This window comes from Ambystoma mexicanum, chromosome 2p (assembly GCF_040938575.1).
Source record: "Ambystoma mexicanum isolate Mex_15411 chromosome 2p, UKY_AmexF1_1, whole genome shotgun sequence".
NCBI lineage: Eukaryota > Metazoa > Chordata > Amphibia > Caudata > Ambystomatidae > Ambystoma > Ambystoma mexicanum.
The window spans coordinates 875,790,851-875,803,326 of NC_090923.1; the positions used below are offsets into that span (position 1 = coordinate 875,790,851).

The window sequence follows — 12,476 nt, forward strand, 5'->3', positions numbered from 1 at the left end:
AACTCCGCTGGGGGAGCAGACCATCCCAAGTACTTGGTGACCTTTGACATAAGGCGCCGGTACGAAGAATCAGCATGAGTGCCAGGCTCAGGCCTACAAAACTCCACTTCCGGAGAGGTGTCCAGCCCACTAGCATTATGGAGGGACTGCCTCAGGTCCTCAAACTGGCTATGGCCCCAAGAGAATCTCGTCAGGCACCGTGTCAGGCACCATGCCATCATCAGAGCCCTCATCCACCTCCGAAATGAATTCCAGATGGCGGTAAGAAGGCACAGAACTGGAACCAAAGCCATGCTTGACCTTGGCCAGAGCCTTTCTAGGTGGTTCCCCCGAGCCACAGGGTCCCCTGTCGACACAGCCCTGAAAGGCGTCGAGAGAATCGGCGTTGACGACAGATGCGGCACCGACAGCATCGATGGCGTCGACACAGGCCTCGAAGGCGGAGCCCCGAGCGTGTCCCTCGACATCCTGGCCGTCGACGACTTCCTCAGAGGCAGAGCCTCTGAGAGTCCGTCGACGACCTCGGCGCAACAGGCGTCGATGTCTTCCTCGAAGATTGCACAGGTTCACGCGGTCTCGAGTAAGTCGAGGGCCGGGACCTGGACCGGGCATGCCGAGAACGAATCCCCTTGTCCGAGCGGGACCTTTCCTGTGAATCGTGACGACCACCCGAGCCCGAAGGCGTGCGAGCGGCGTCTCTCGGCTGATAACGACTGACCCAACTCGGAGGCGCGGACGGACCAGTGCCCTGCGATTCGAGAATCACCAACATTTTCTTCCCGAAGGAAGCCCATTCCTCTGGCGTCGCATGCGTGGTGGGGTAAGCGACCCGCAGATGGGCGGAGTCCTCGGATGAGGACGGGGAAGGCGACGGATGACGGTGCTTCCGGGAGTGCCTCGAAGAGGCAGAGGAGTGCCGAGACCGACTCCGGGACCGAGACCCACCGGATTTCCGACGACGCGGAGTCGCCCCTCGGGTAGTTCGTCAAAAGCCCCGCAGACCTCGACTTCCGGGGCTTGGACACCTTACCTACCGATAACTTCTTCTTGCACTCCCGCAAGGCTTTCGACGTGAGCGACTGCCAGTCAACACAGCCATCCGTGTCATGGGCCTCCCGAGGCACCAGAGGCAGGCGTTGTGCCAGTCCGTGACCGACATCTTGGACCCACAGTCCCCACACTTCTTAAAGCCCGGACGCGGTGTGGAAGATGAGGTAGACATCTTCACGAAGAAATATTTCACAAACAGGTTCGAAGAACCGAGAAAGCAACAGAACTCCGCCGAGATTCATGGAGCGAACACGTTTGCGGAAAAAACGGAACTGAGGCTACGGGCGTCCCACTTATAAAATCCAGTGATGTCGGCCGTCGGAGGAGGTCCTCGAGGGCGGCGTATCGACGTCATCGACGCAGGAAGCAGATGCCGAAGATTTTCCGAAGCAGCACAGCTGTGGTGATTACTGTCATAGATATGGAATACGTCGGAGGACCCAATACCCTCGAAAAGGTATATACAAGTGTTACAAATAGTACAGAGAAAGGTATATACAATAGATTACAGATAGCGTAGGAAAGGCATGAAATTTACAAGTATTGCAGGCAGTGTGTGTCGAGATATGGTGGCCACCGAGGGGGTAGCAAATAATGAGACTCTAGGAAGGATGCATTACATAGAGTGCATAAAATGTCGTCGTTACCGTTAACAGGATGTCCTTGCTAGTTGCCGCACAGGTTTCAGTGTCGTAAAATTTAGTTGTCATTGGCTTTCAGCCACAGGATGATGTTACTTCTAAAGTTTTTGTAAGATTGGTCTATTCTTAGTGTAGAAGGCAAAGAGTTCATAATTTGGCCGCTTTCACAGGGAAACTGTTGCCTCCAATCGTGGATAGTTTGAATCTAGGTATGGACAGGCGATCCCGGTTTACTGATCTGGAAGCTGTCAGGGAAGTCCGTTTGTGAAATCTCTCAGCAAGGTAGATTGGGGCAGCATTGTTAAGAGATTTATGAGCGAGCGACAGGCTTTTTAGAAGGATTTTGTCATTGGTCCGAAGCCAGTAGTTCTGATGACTAATCTCTGAAATGTGAACTCTTCTGAGAATGCCTAATGCTGCTCTGAGGGCATTATTTTGTAGGGTTGGTATTCTTTTGACGGTGGATTTGGTAGAACCTAAGTAAAGGGCGTTGCAGTAGTCCAGGTGGGACAGGATAAGGGCTCTGGCCAGGATGGTGCAACTGCTGTTAGAGAGAAATGGCTTACTTGTTGCGGAGGTTTGAACGTGGGGGCTCAGAAGCAGTGGGAGTCAGGTTTGTTCCTGTTGTCTACCTCTCGAACGTAGTTGTCCTTCGTCTACTTGGAGCTGTTTTGTAGTCCTATAGTCTGTAGGATAGGATCTTCTATATTCTTGGTAGGAGGTCTGAGAATATAAGACCCTCGTTGGCAGGACTTGTCACCCCCGTGAGACTCCTCGAAATGAGCGAGAAGTGTGCTCCACTGTTAGAGTAGTTAACGACTTTGTGGTATATCTGCATCTGTCTTAATCGCTTTTGGTGCCTTGTCAATTTGGGGACCAGAAAGTTGGTCTTCCTCAAAAGGCAGGTCTAATACCTTCGATTACACGTCTGGTCTGAAATCGGTGTATTTTAGCCATGCTCGTCTTCGTAAGACAACTCTGTTGCTGATTTGCTTGAGACCAGTTTCTGCTATATCAACTGCGATGTTGATAGCCTGATTCAATGCATTTTCTCCCTCTTGCAGGATGTCCAAGGCTCGTTTGCATTTATTATCTGGCAAGTGTTCCAATAGTGGAGCCATTCTGTTCCACATCTCCCGGTCGTATCTGGAGATTATTGCCAGGGAATTTGCAACCTTAACCGTAGTGGCACCTGTTGCCAAAATCTTCTTTCCAAAAGCATCTTGTTTCCTGCTGTCATTATCTGGAGGTACCGTGCACTTCTCACCTTGTGTTAGATTTACTTCCTGCCGCCGCCAATACCACAGAGTCAAGGGTTGGTTGTGATGTAAGGCATTTCGGGGACACACATGGCGCCCTGAATTTCTTTTCCAAGCGGTCTTAATGCTGGCTCTGAGAAAACAAAACTTCTACTCCAGCACCATCAACCAAGTGCCACCACAGTCATTTTCCAACATTCGCACAGTCAAGTACAGTACCCACAACAACTACAGAACTCATTTTTTAGGAGGAGGAAGGCCCGGAGAGGGGAAAAAGAAAACAAAGAACAAAAAACAAATAAAGGAATCGATTGTTGTAAATATCTCATCTAAACAATTAACCCAAACTCAAATTGACACTCTTAATTTGGGCTTGTCATTTATTCCAACTAACCCCACAATGTTTGAAGAAGTGAACTTATTCAAACTCATAAGAAAAATGGAATTGAAAGTATTTTTCGATTCACTTCCAGAAACAGTTGAAAAAAAAAAAAGACCTCAGATTATTTGGAGTTAAGAAACAAAAGCTCTTTCCATCCTCAAATCAATCATCCCACAATTAATCTTTTCAATCTTAAAAAAATGAAAGATCTCCGATGTATACAGGTACATATCCACCAATAGAACGAACATTAGAAAACACCAACTGAAAATAATCAAAGAACTAGCTGAGGATTCATCTATTATTTTGAAACCAGCAGACAAAGGTGGAGCCTTGGTATTAATGGACACTGAATTTTACAAGGGATGCTTGAATTTGTTAAATGACCAAAGTACTTACCTGGTTTGGATTCTGACCCTGTATTGGCCATCAAAGAGGTGGTTAAGAACACCATAGATAAAGCATTAGAAATGGAATGGATCACAGACCATACATCAGAGTTTCTAACAAAATAATTTCCGGTCACCCCAGTATTTTACTCATTACCCAAAATACATAAAAATAAGACTAATCCTCCATTTAGACCAATTGTAGCAGGAACTGAAAGCATATTCCATCCGTTGGCAATCTATGTAGATCGAGCCCTACAACCGCTTGTACAAAAAACCTCTATGTATCTAAAGGATACGGCCCATTTTCTCAGGCTACTTAAGCAAATTCAGATTGACAATCCATCAGTTATTCTATTTACCCTGGATGTAAATAGCCTATATATATATCGATTCCCCATAATCAAGGAATATAAGCACTTGAATGGTTTCTTTTGAACCACCACAACATCTTGATCCATAAGGTATTTGAAATCGAGTTGATAAACATCCTCTACAATAATTTTTGGTTTGAAGGAAAATACTACTTACAAACATCTGGAACATCAATGGGGTCAGCAGTGGCCCCATCTTATGCAAATATCTTCATGTTCTATTTTGAACAGACACACGTGCTGAATAAAGACCCATGGAAAAACAACATTATCTGTTGGAAACATTTTATTGACGATATCTTTGGGATCTGGCAAGGGACTGAAGAAGAACTTCAATTATTTTTCAATTACCTAAACAAATGCAACGAAAATATCACTTTCACCATGGAAATAGGCCGGCCTTAGAACCATTTTTTTGGATGTTAACGTTAACAAAATAGGCACAGACCTAATAACCAGCATCCACAGAAAACCCAGACACACCAATAATACACTCCACTTTGGGAGTTTTCATCCGACTCACCTAAAGGACAACCTTCCTTACAGTCAACTATTACGATTGAAAAGAATTACTTCAGACACAACTAAGGTTCAAAATGAATACGAGGACATTAAACTAAGATTTAAGAACAGAGGATTTCCTGAAGAAATACTGGACCAAGCTGTCCAACGCACAGAAACCATATCTCGGACTAAACTTCTAGAGGAACAACCAAAAAAAACAAATACGACTAATCCATACCTTGAAATGCTCTAGCCAGAGTTTTCAGATAAAAGGAATCATCACTAAAAACTGGGACCTCATCAAATCTGATCCCAATTTGAACCGTCTGTTCCCTGAACCACCTATGTTGGCGTATAAGAGGCAAAAACTTCAGATACTCTCCTCAGAGCTGAAAGATCAACAAAAGTCTACCCAAACTATCCTAAGGAAACAAAAGCCAGGGACATGCCCATGTTTAAATTGTCAACACTGCGTTAAAATCATAAAAGGAGATCATATAACATCCTGGCAGCGGCAAATAAATACCCCTAAAAGACTATGCGACCTGTGACAGTAAACATTTGGTCTATACACTTCGATGCCCCTGTGGCAAATACTACGTGGGCAAAACAATCCGGAAAGCAAAAGAACGCTGGACGGAACATAAATCAAACATCCGGACATGCAATAACAAATCGCCAGTATATAGACATTTCAAAGAAAATGGAAATAACATCACCCAATTGAGATAGGCAATACTGGAAGTGATCCATCCCCTCCCAAGGGGTGGAGATTTGGCCAAGAGATTATCCCAGAGAGAACTGTTCTGGATTCATAAACTCGACGCACTGGCACCACATGGCCTCAATGAAGAATACTATTTAGGCCCTTTCATAAAATCTAACCTCATTGGGGGGCATCAATGTCTCATAACCACATGGTAACAATCATACCATGGCTAACCTATGAATTCATTGAGGTTTTTCTAAGTTAAATGTAAACATGACATTTGTTAAAATTGAACAACTCAACAAAACAGTCTTAAAAACACCACAGAACAAAACATGTTTTGCAGTTATTCAGGATGAGATTGTGAACTCCATATGAGACAGAAAATCCTTTTTGTAAATGTTTCAGGTTAACTGAGCGATACATCAAATTTATTTATGATGTGTAGATTCTAAGTTATGTATCTTGAGGAATGTTCTGCATCGGATGAAATCGCAATCTGCTGTTTGTTTTGTTTTTTAAAAAAAATATATGTACGAGTATCAATGCATGCTGTACTGCTAGGAAATCACCGGACCAAGGAGGAATATCACCCTATGGTCATCATGACTAAACTAAAAAGGCCCAATCTCTCTCATTAGAAACACAATGGCAACAGCCCCTTTAACACTACGGTTCTCACACTTAACCTTAATTTCTTGATTAGTGAAGACATACTTCTAAATTGTTTCAGCCTCAGATTAAAGACACTCCACTGTTACCCTTTCGTATCATTATGAGACCACTAAAGAATAGGGATCCTTCATTCTATTAGTGTTTACATATGTGACGTCACTCATGCACGTAACGTCATGACGTCACACCCGCAATGCCACAAACGGCCATAACTCTTGTTTAATAGTAGATATTCCCTACTAGGCAGCATGGCAGTAAAAGCATCTACTGTCTCTTAGCTGGACCATTAGGAGATTAAGACATTGGATTTTTCCTATACTCCAACATTGTTTACACATGTGACGTCATTCACGTACACTACGTGATGACGTCATGCCCGTAAACGACATAAATACGGCCATTTTGTTGGGGTCTAATATACATTCGGCGTTGCACCAGCCCTCTGAGGGCTAACAACGTTGCGACCTGGAGAGGTACACAACCCTTGAATAGTAAGTACTTCAAAGGAATCTTAGTCTAGTAATCTAGGAATCCTAGTTCCCTATCCTTTTAAACTAAACTAATGAGCTCTAACCAAGGGTCCCCTTATATCTAGTTAATTAACATTTGAATGACCATACCCGTTGACCAGACCAGTGACATTTTAACAGAAGCGTATACTTCGCGTAGCTCCTCTGTGAGCACTTCCAATTTTTCATCCTTTGAACTACTCCCAAACCAGTAAGTGTTAGTTCTTCATTATTAGTCTCTTATCATTTAAGGATTTTTTTGTACTAAAACTTTTTTAAAAGGATTTTAACATTGAAAATCGATGGATTTATATACAACTACGTATATTATATTTGGATAGAATAACTTCTAAGTGCAGAATATCATTTATATCTTGAACTAGATTTCTTAAAACAAAAAAAACAAAAAAAACTCAGTTTTGGTCATTCTCCCCTTGATTCAAAAAGAGCTAGGCTAACCCTGAAATATAGCTCCTAGATACTTCCGGAGAGAACGGGAACATAAACATTACTGGTTGAACCAGACCACGGAGGGAAGAATGCCCTACAGAAAAAGGAACAGGTAAGCATATTCCTCGACACCAACTAAAAATCAACATAGGGATTAGAAGAACCATTGTAATATTTAGCACATTGTTTTCAACTTTTAGAACCATGCACCTATGGAGTTAGTTTACCATCAGTGAATATATCATGAAAAGAGATACAGTATTCTGTACAGTACATTAATACCCATTTACCTTTCTGTGTAAAACTTCAACTATGGGTCCATTTTCTTCTAATATGACAGTTCCTTGTCAAACTTTGATGTTGTCAATGATTTGATTAATTGATTGGTGTTAACATTAATGTTTGAAAATCTTTGTAAAGCAATTTAAGTTTGTATCCTTGATATAATTTAGAATATTAACATTTTTCCACTAGATCTAAAGTTTGATTTGCATATACACAGCCCCTGAAGAAGATAATCAATCTCAAAACGCGTTGGGCAACCTTATTTGGAACAATACATTCTGAACCAACCGAAAACATCAAGTTACAAGTTGTTTTTGTACACATCAGTGAAAAATTAAACAGTTTTGTCAAGTTTACTTAATGATTAGACTAGGCGATGTCAAGAAACTAGTCTAAAAACTGAATGTTTAAACAAACTTGTCTAATTAACACAATGAAGATTGAATCATTTATCCTTAAATAGTTGGCGATATAGCCTTAGATAGTGTGCAGGGGACGGGAGTTCCCTAATAGTGAACTTATTCTGTTCTCAAAAGTCTTTTCATTAACAGCAGTCCTTCCCATACGTGGTCTAGAATGCGGTGGACATCTCTGCTTTCCTACTTTAAATCAAAAAGGAAGCAATCCTTCCGTTCAGAGGGAACCATACCAAATTCCTTGCATGCCTTTTGCACTTTAGTGTGGAAAGTGCCCATTTCGTCCAGTGGTGACTGCTAAGTCGGTTACTCGGATACTTGGTCTAAAAGGCCATGTCTGTGTCCTCCGAGTCTCATTGTTGGGAGTGGGAGGTAGTACTGTCTGTTTCTCTATTATCGCCATCGTCGTCTGTGGTTTGACGAGTGGAGTTCTACCTCTACATGGTCACGATGTTGCACTTGCATTGGTCTTTGGGAAGAGCCTCGTGTTCTCACCAGGCTTCCTGATCTATGTCTCTGCCGATGTATCACTGGTTTGTTAGGCGGTTCCTTTGGCGGTGATCTTGTACGCCTAGTTGGCATATCTTTAGCGTGGCCACTTCCCTGTCCTTGCAGATATTCTTTGGCAGAAATTCGAGGGATCCCAAAGGGACCCGGTACCACCTCTGGCATGTGTGGTTGCGCCTGTCCAGATGGTAGTCTTACATCTAACTGTTGGACTAGAGACTGCAGTGTGGACAATATTTGCAGCAATAACACAGGTTAAGCAGAGGTTCCGCTGGCTGGGGAAGGTCTATTGTCGTTGGTAGATCTGGATCCGTAGGTTCCGGTTATCGCCTTAATATTGGAGTTCTTAGGGGTGCCTCACGTTGTGAGTACTGTTCCTCGTCTCAGAACTAGGTTGAGTATCCCTGTTCAAAGTCTGAGTCAATATGGTGCTCCAATATTTGCTCAGGTTGTATTGAGTTTTTGAGTGGCAGTATTCGAACTATTGCTCCTTTTATTACAGGGCTTTCAGCAGCTTTTTATTTCTTCACATCTGAGTTCAGTGGTTGTTTTCCTCTGGATGTGTGTGTTTTGTGTTGATCTGATCGTGATTTTTCCAGTTTTGCTCCTCTAGTGGCTTTTTCGCTGTGTTTTACAATTTTGTGTGTCCGTCAAGGAGTACCTTTTAGTAGCCTTCTTCGTCGGCTCGGTCGTCGGCAATGGCATCCCTATTGGAGATTGTAACAGTGTATGGGATATTCCAAGCACCGTCAACGTCATCTGTGTTTCCATTGCCCCACACTAAGTAGTTGGTGTGTTCTTGGTCAACAGGGGTGACCGCTGAAGGGGCGGTCGTCAATGAGGAGGATACAGACAAGGATTTCTTGTCCATGGCCGAGGAGATGGCCGTGACCACCAAAGAGGATTTTGATTTCGTCGACAATGAGGATTCAGGCCCTTTTGACTCGCCAGTAGTCGACAGGGTTTTTGTCTGCGGAAGTTCTGTCATCGGAAATGTCATCGACGGACTGACGTTTCTTACTTTCCCCTCTTTTTTGACAGAGATGGCAATCTTTCTTCCGACCTGGACATTTTGGGGGGTGGGGGGGTTGAGGTATGTCTGACCTGTCATCCATCACTCTTCTGGAGGATTCTGCCTCTGAAGGGGGGCTGGGGTGGGTAACTTTCCTTCGTGTAACCATAGGGCCAAACTCCTTTTACTGTCCTCAAGAGTTTTTGTGCTAAAGGTAGCACAAGTCACACAGTCTTCCTGTATATGGTTAGGGTAGAGACAATATATGCATTCAGCATGTCTATGCCCCTATACAAATTTGTAATGCCACATGTTTGGCATGCCTTAAAAAGGACTTTCGTTTTTCTTCCATTCCCCTAGTACAAAGCCACTTATTTGTTGACGGATGTTGGTTTTTCAGAGAATACAGGTTTAAGTATTTTCAAGGATTTTAACTTTCTTTCAGGAGAAAATGTCTCGAGGACTCCCCAGCACAATGTGCGGTTAGAATCTGAAGATGACCTCCTGGGTGAGACTAGATATTCAACGTCCCACTGGCTGGGGCACAATGCACCCAAAAGGACTTTGATGGGCTACTAAAGTGAGTCTACAAGCTTTATTTGAGGCTATACTAAAATTACAGAGGATTTCCAGCCTGTCGGCAGGGAATATTCAAAGCATGCGAATCCATGAACGATCCAGTGCTGGAGAAATAGGAATGCCATATTGGTGGGCGGGGAAAGGGGTGGAGAACGGGGGCTAAAGCACACATAGAATGGTAAAAAACAGACAAATTGCACTAACCCTTTGCCTCCACACCCCCCCCCCTTTTCTTGGTTCCCCCAAATAGCCTAGAAAGGAATTCTGTTGCACAAGATCACCCTTCTGTAGACGGTAGCGAAAGAAAGAGCTTGAAGCTCCAAGAGTCTGCATACGGTACAGAGATAAGTCAACCCAGTACATGCTTCTTGAGGAGAAACAGACTTCCTTATTGATGATGTGTTTAACCCTTAATAGAAAGTTATCTACTTCACACCATTGCACAATTATTTATTCCACTTACATTGTTTGGAAATTGTTCTCACTATCTTAAGAAATAAGATTTATCTATATTGTCTTTCAGTCCCTTCCAGTCTTGCAATACAACTTCGCTTCCTTAAGTTAGAATGCTACCGTGATGTGCATGAAAACTATGTTTTATTCCACTTGTGTTGGGAGTAGGACTGGCGAGGTACAGGATCTGTGTGCCCTCCAATAAATCTGGCTCTCCTTACCTGCTTCGAGCCTCACTTACCTTACAACACTGCAGTACCATTTTCCTACTGTAAATGGGTACTAGGATTCGATGCCTACACCCAATTACTGCACTATATCTTAATCAAACCACCAAATGTGTATCAAATTTCATCATTCAGCAAGCAGGTGTGTAACTTGGAGGTTTGAGATTATAACTTTTCCCCTTTCTCTCTTCCGTTTGTGTCCCCTGCATTCATTTTACATCTCACACAAATGGCCAACTCTTGGTTCTGGCATATCTGTCAATTCACAATCCTTCTGGTTCCCTGCATTTTGCAGTAACAAATGTGGCATAAAACGGAGGTAACAACACAGTACCATATATGGTTCCACAATAGTGCAGCTTTCATCATACACTGCAAGTAAGCATTACCTGCTCAAGGATGGGTGTTTTCACATAGGTTATCAAACAAATCACTAGGTGCTAGTATCAAACACCACCAACCGATTGAAGAGTCAATACAATTAACTGTACACTTTTGAAGCATCCAAGGAAGATGGTGTGCTAGATGGGGGACACACGAGGCATATGGCACGGCTGTTGCTGAATCGTCAAAGGGGGGTCAAACATCCTGGGGTCAAAAAATAAGTGCTCACTATCTATAAACAGTGCCAGAATAAAGTTACTTGTGGCCTCTAGGTACCAAGAATGGGGGTGAGGGGGCGGGGGGGATTTACAATATATTTTCAAAGTCCACCTTTAAAACAGTAATATTCCCAGAGGCCACCAGGATGGTTTAGTGAGTTATTCCCCACACTCACCACTTTAAAAGACACTTTATTTACATAGTATAAAATAAATTGAGCAATTTTACAGCATTATTGTAAGAGGACTGGAGATAAAAAGCCATAGGCAGTTTGTGTCCATTCTCAAGGGGCGGTGGAAGATTCTGCAATTCTTGAGATGCTAGTTCTGCTTTTGTACAACAGAGGAGCTCAATGCATTTATGAGTCCATCACAAAATTGGGCGTCTCGTAAATATGTGGGCACAATAGACAAATCTAGATTTGAGACATCAAAGAAGTGTCTGATACAGAGAGCTAATAACACACTAGAGAATATGAAAATTCCAAATCATATTCTACTAGGTATTGCTCCAGTTTTACATATTTTGCAAATAAATCTAATACCAGTTTTAGATGTTGTGCCAGGAGATAATGAACCCACTCGCCCGGCGCCTCTTAATAAAACAATTGGAATCATAATGCAAAGATCAGAAGCAAGACTGGATGAGCATGCCAGGGGACAAACTAAGAGCTCTGCTCCTGCCTTCAACATTCTCTGCTCACAAAGTCCTGCCATCTGATAGTGATAGCAAGTGCAATAGTGGCGGGGATCTGACGTGAGAACTTTTCATCTACCTAGTCTGCCCTTTCACCCAATTCGATCCACTACCCGGTGCACTAAATCCACAAATACCACCCTCACAACCTGACCTCTTTGGTTACGTGTGGCGATAACTCTGCGTTATTATTTTGATTTATTTAAAATCAGACTGACCACTGACAACACGTTTTTAGGATCACATTTATCCAGACTTGGCTTTGTAGCCAGCAACAATTTGTAAACCGAGACATGCAGTTGTGCGGTTTACCAATGCAAGTACAGACAAAGAGGTGCTATTAAGCATTTCTTACAGTCCAAAAGTTCCATCAGGCAAAGTTACGTAAATTAAGATTGCCAGGACAAGTAAGAGGTTCCTGATGGCCAGACACTTGTTTGCAAGTCTCGAAATAAAATATTCTGATGTCAGTCTTCAAGCTTTTAATCTTCGGTGTGCAACCTAGTAAAATTGAGGCTGCAAAAAGTGATGCAGGTCACCATGAAAAAAAGCAACCTAATCACTTAAATTCCAGAAACCATAGCTACAGGTTATTGCTGAGACACTTCAAAAATAAAGCGCTAAGGTCCTTTGAGGTATTTAAAAATAATTCAGCACATACATTTATTTGCACAAGAGAAATATGAGGAAATGTGAACCAGGTTTATAACTGTGGCATTGAGGGCATGGATCCACGCTTAGTGTGTTTAATGGGTA

At 42.9% G+C, this 12,476-nt stretch overlaps 1 protein-coding gene across 2 annotated transcripts in view; it reads right to left on the reverse strand.

Moving 5' to 3' along the window:
- The window catches only part of POLR2I (RNA polymerase II subunit I), a 506,951-nt gene that overhangs the window by 155,848 nt on the left and 338,627 nt on the right, over positions 1-12,476 (reverse strand). The window lies entirely within an intron of this gene.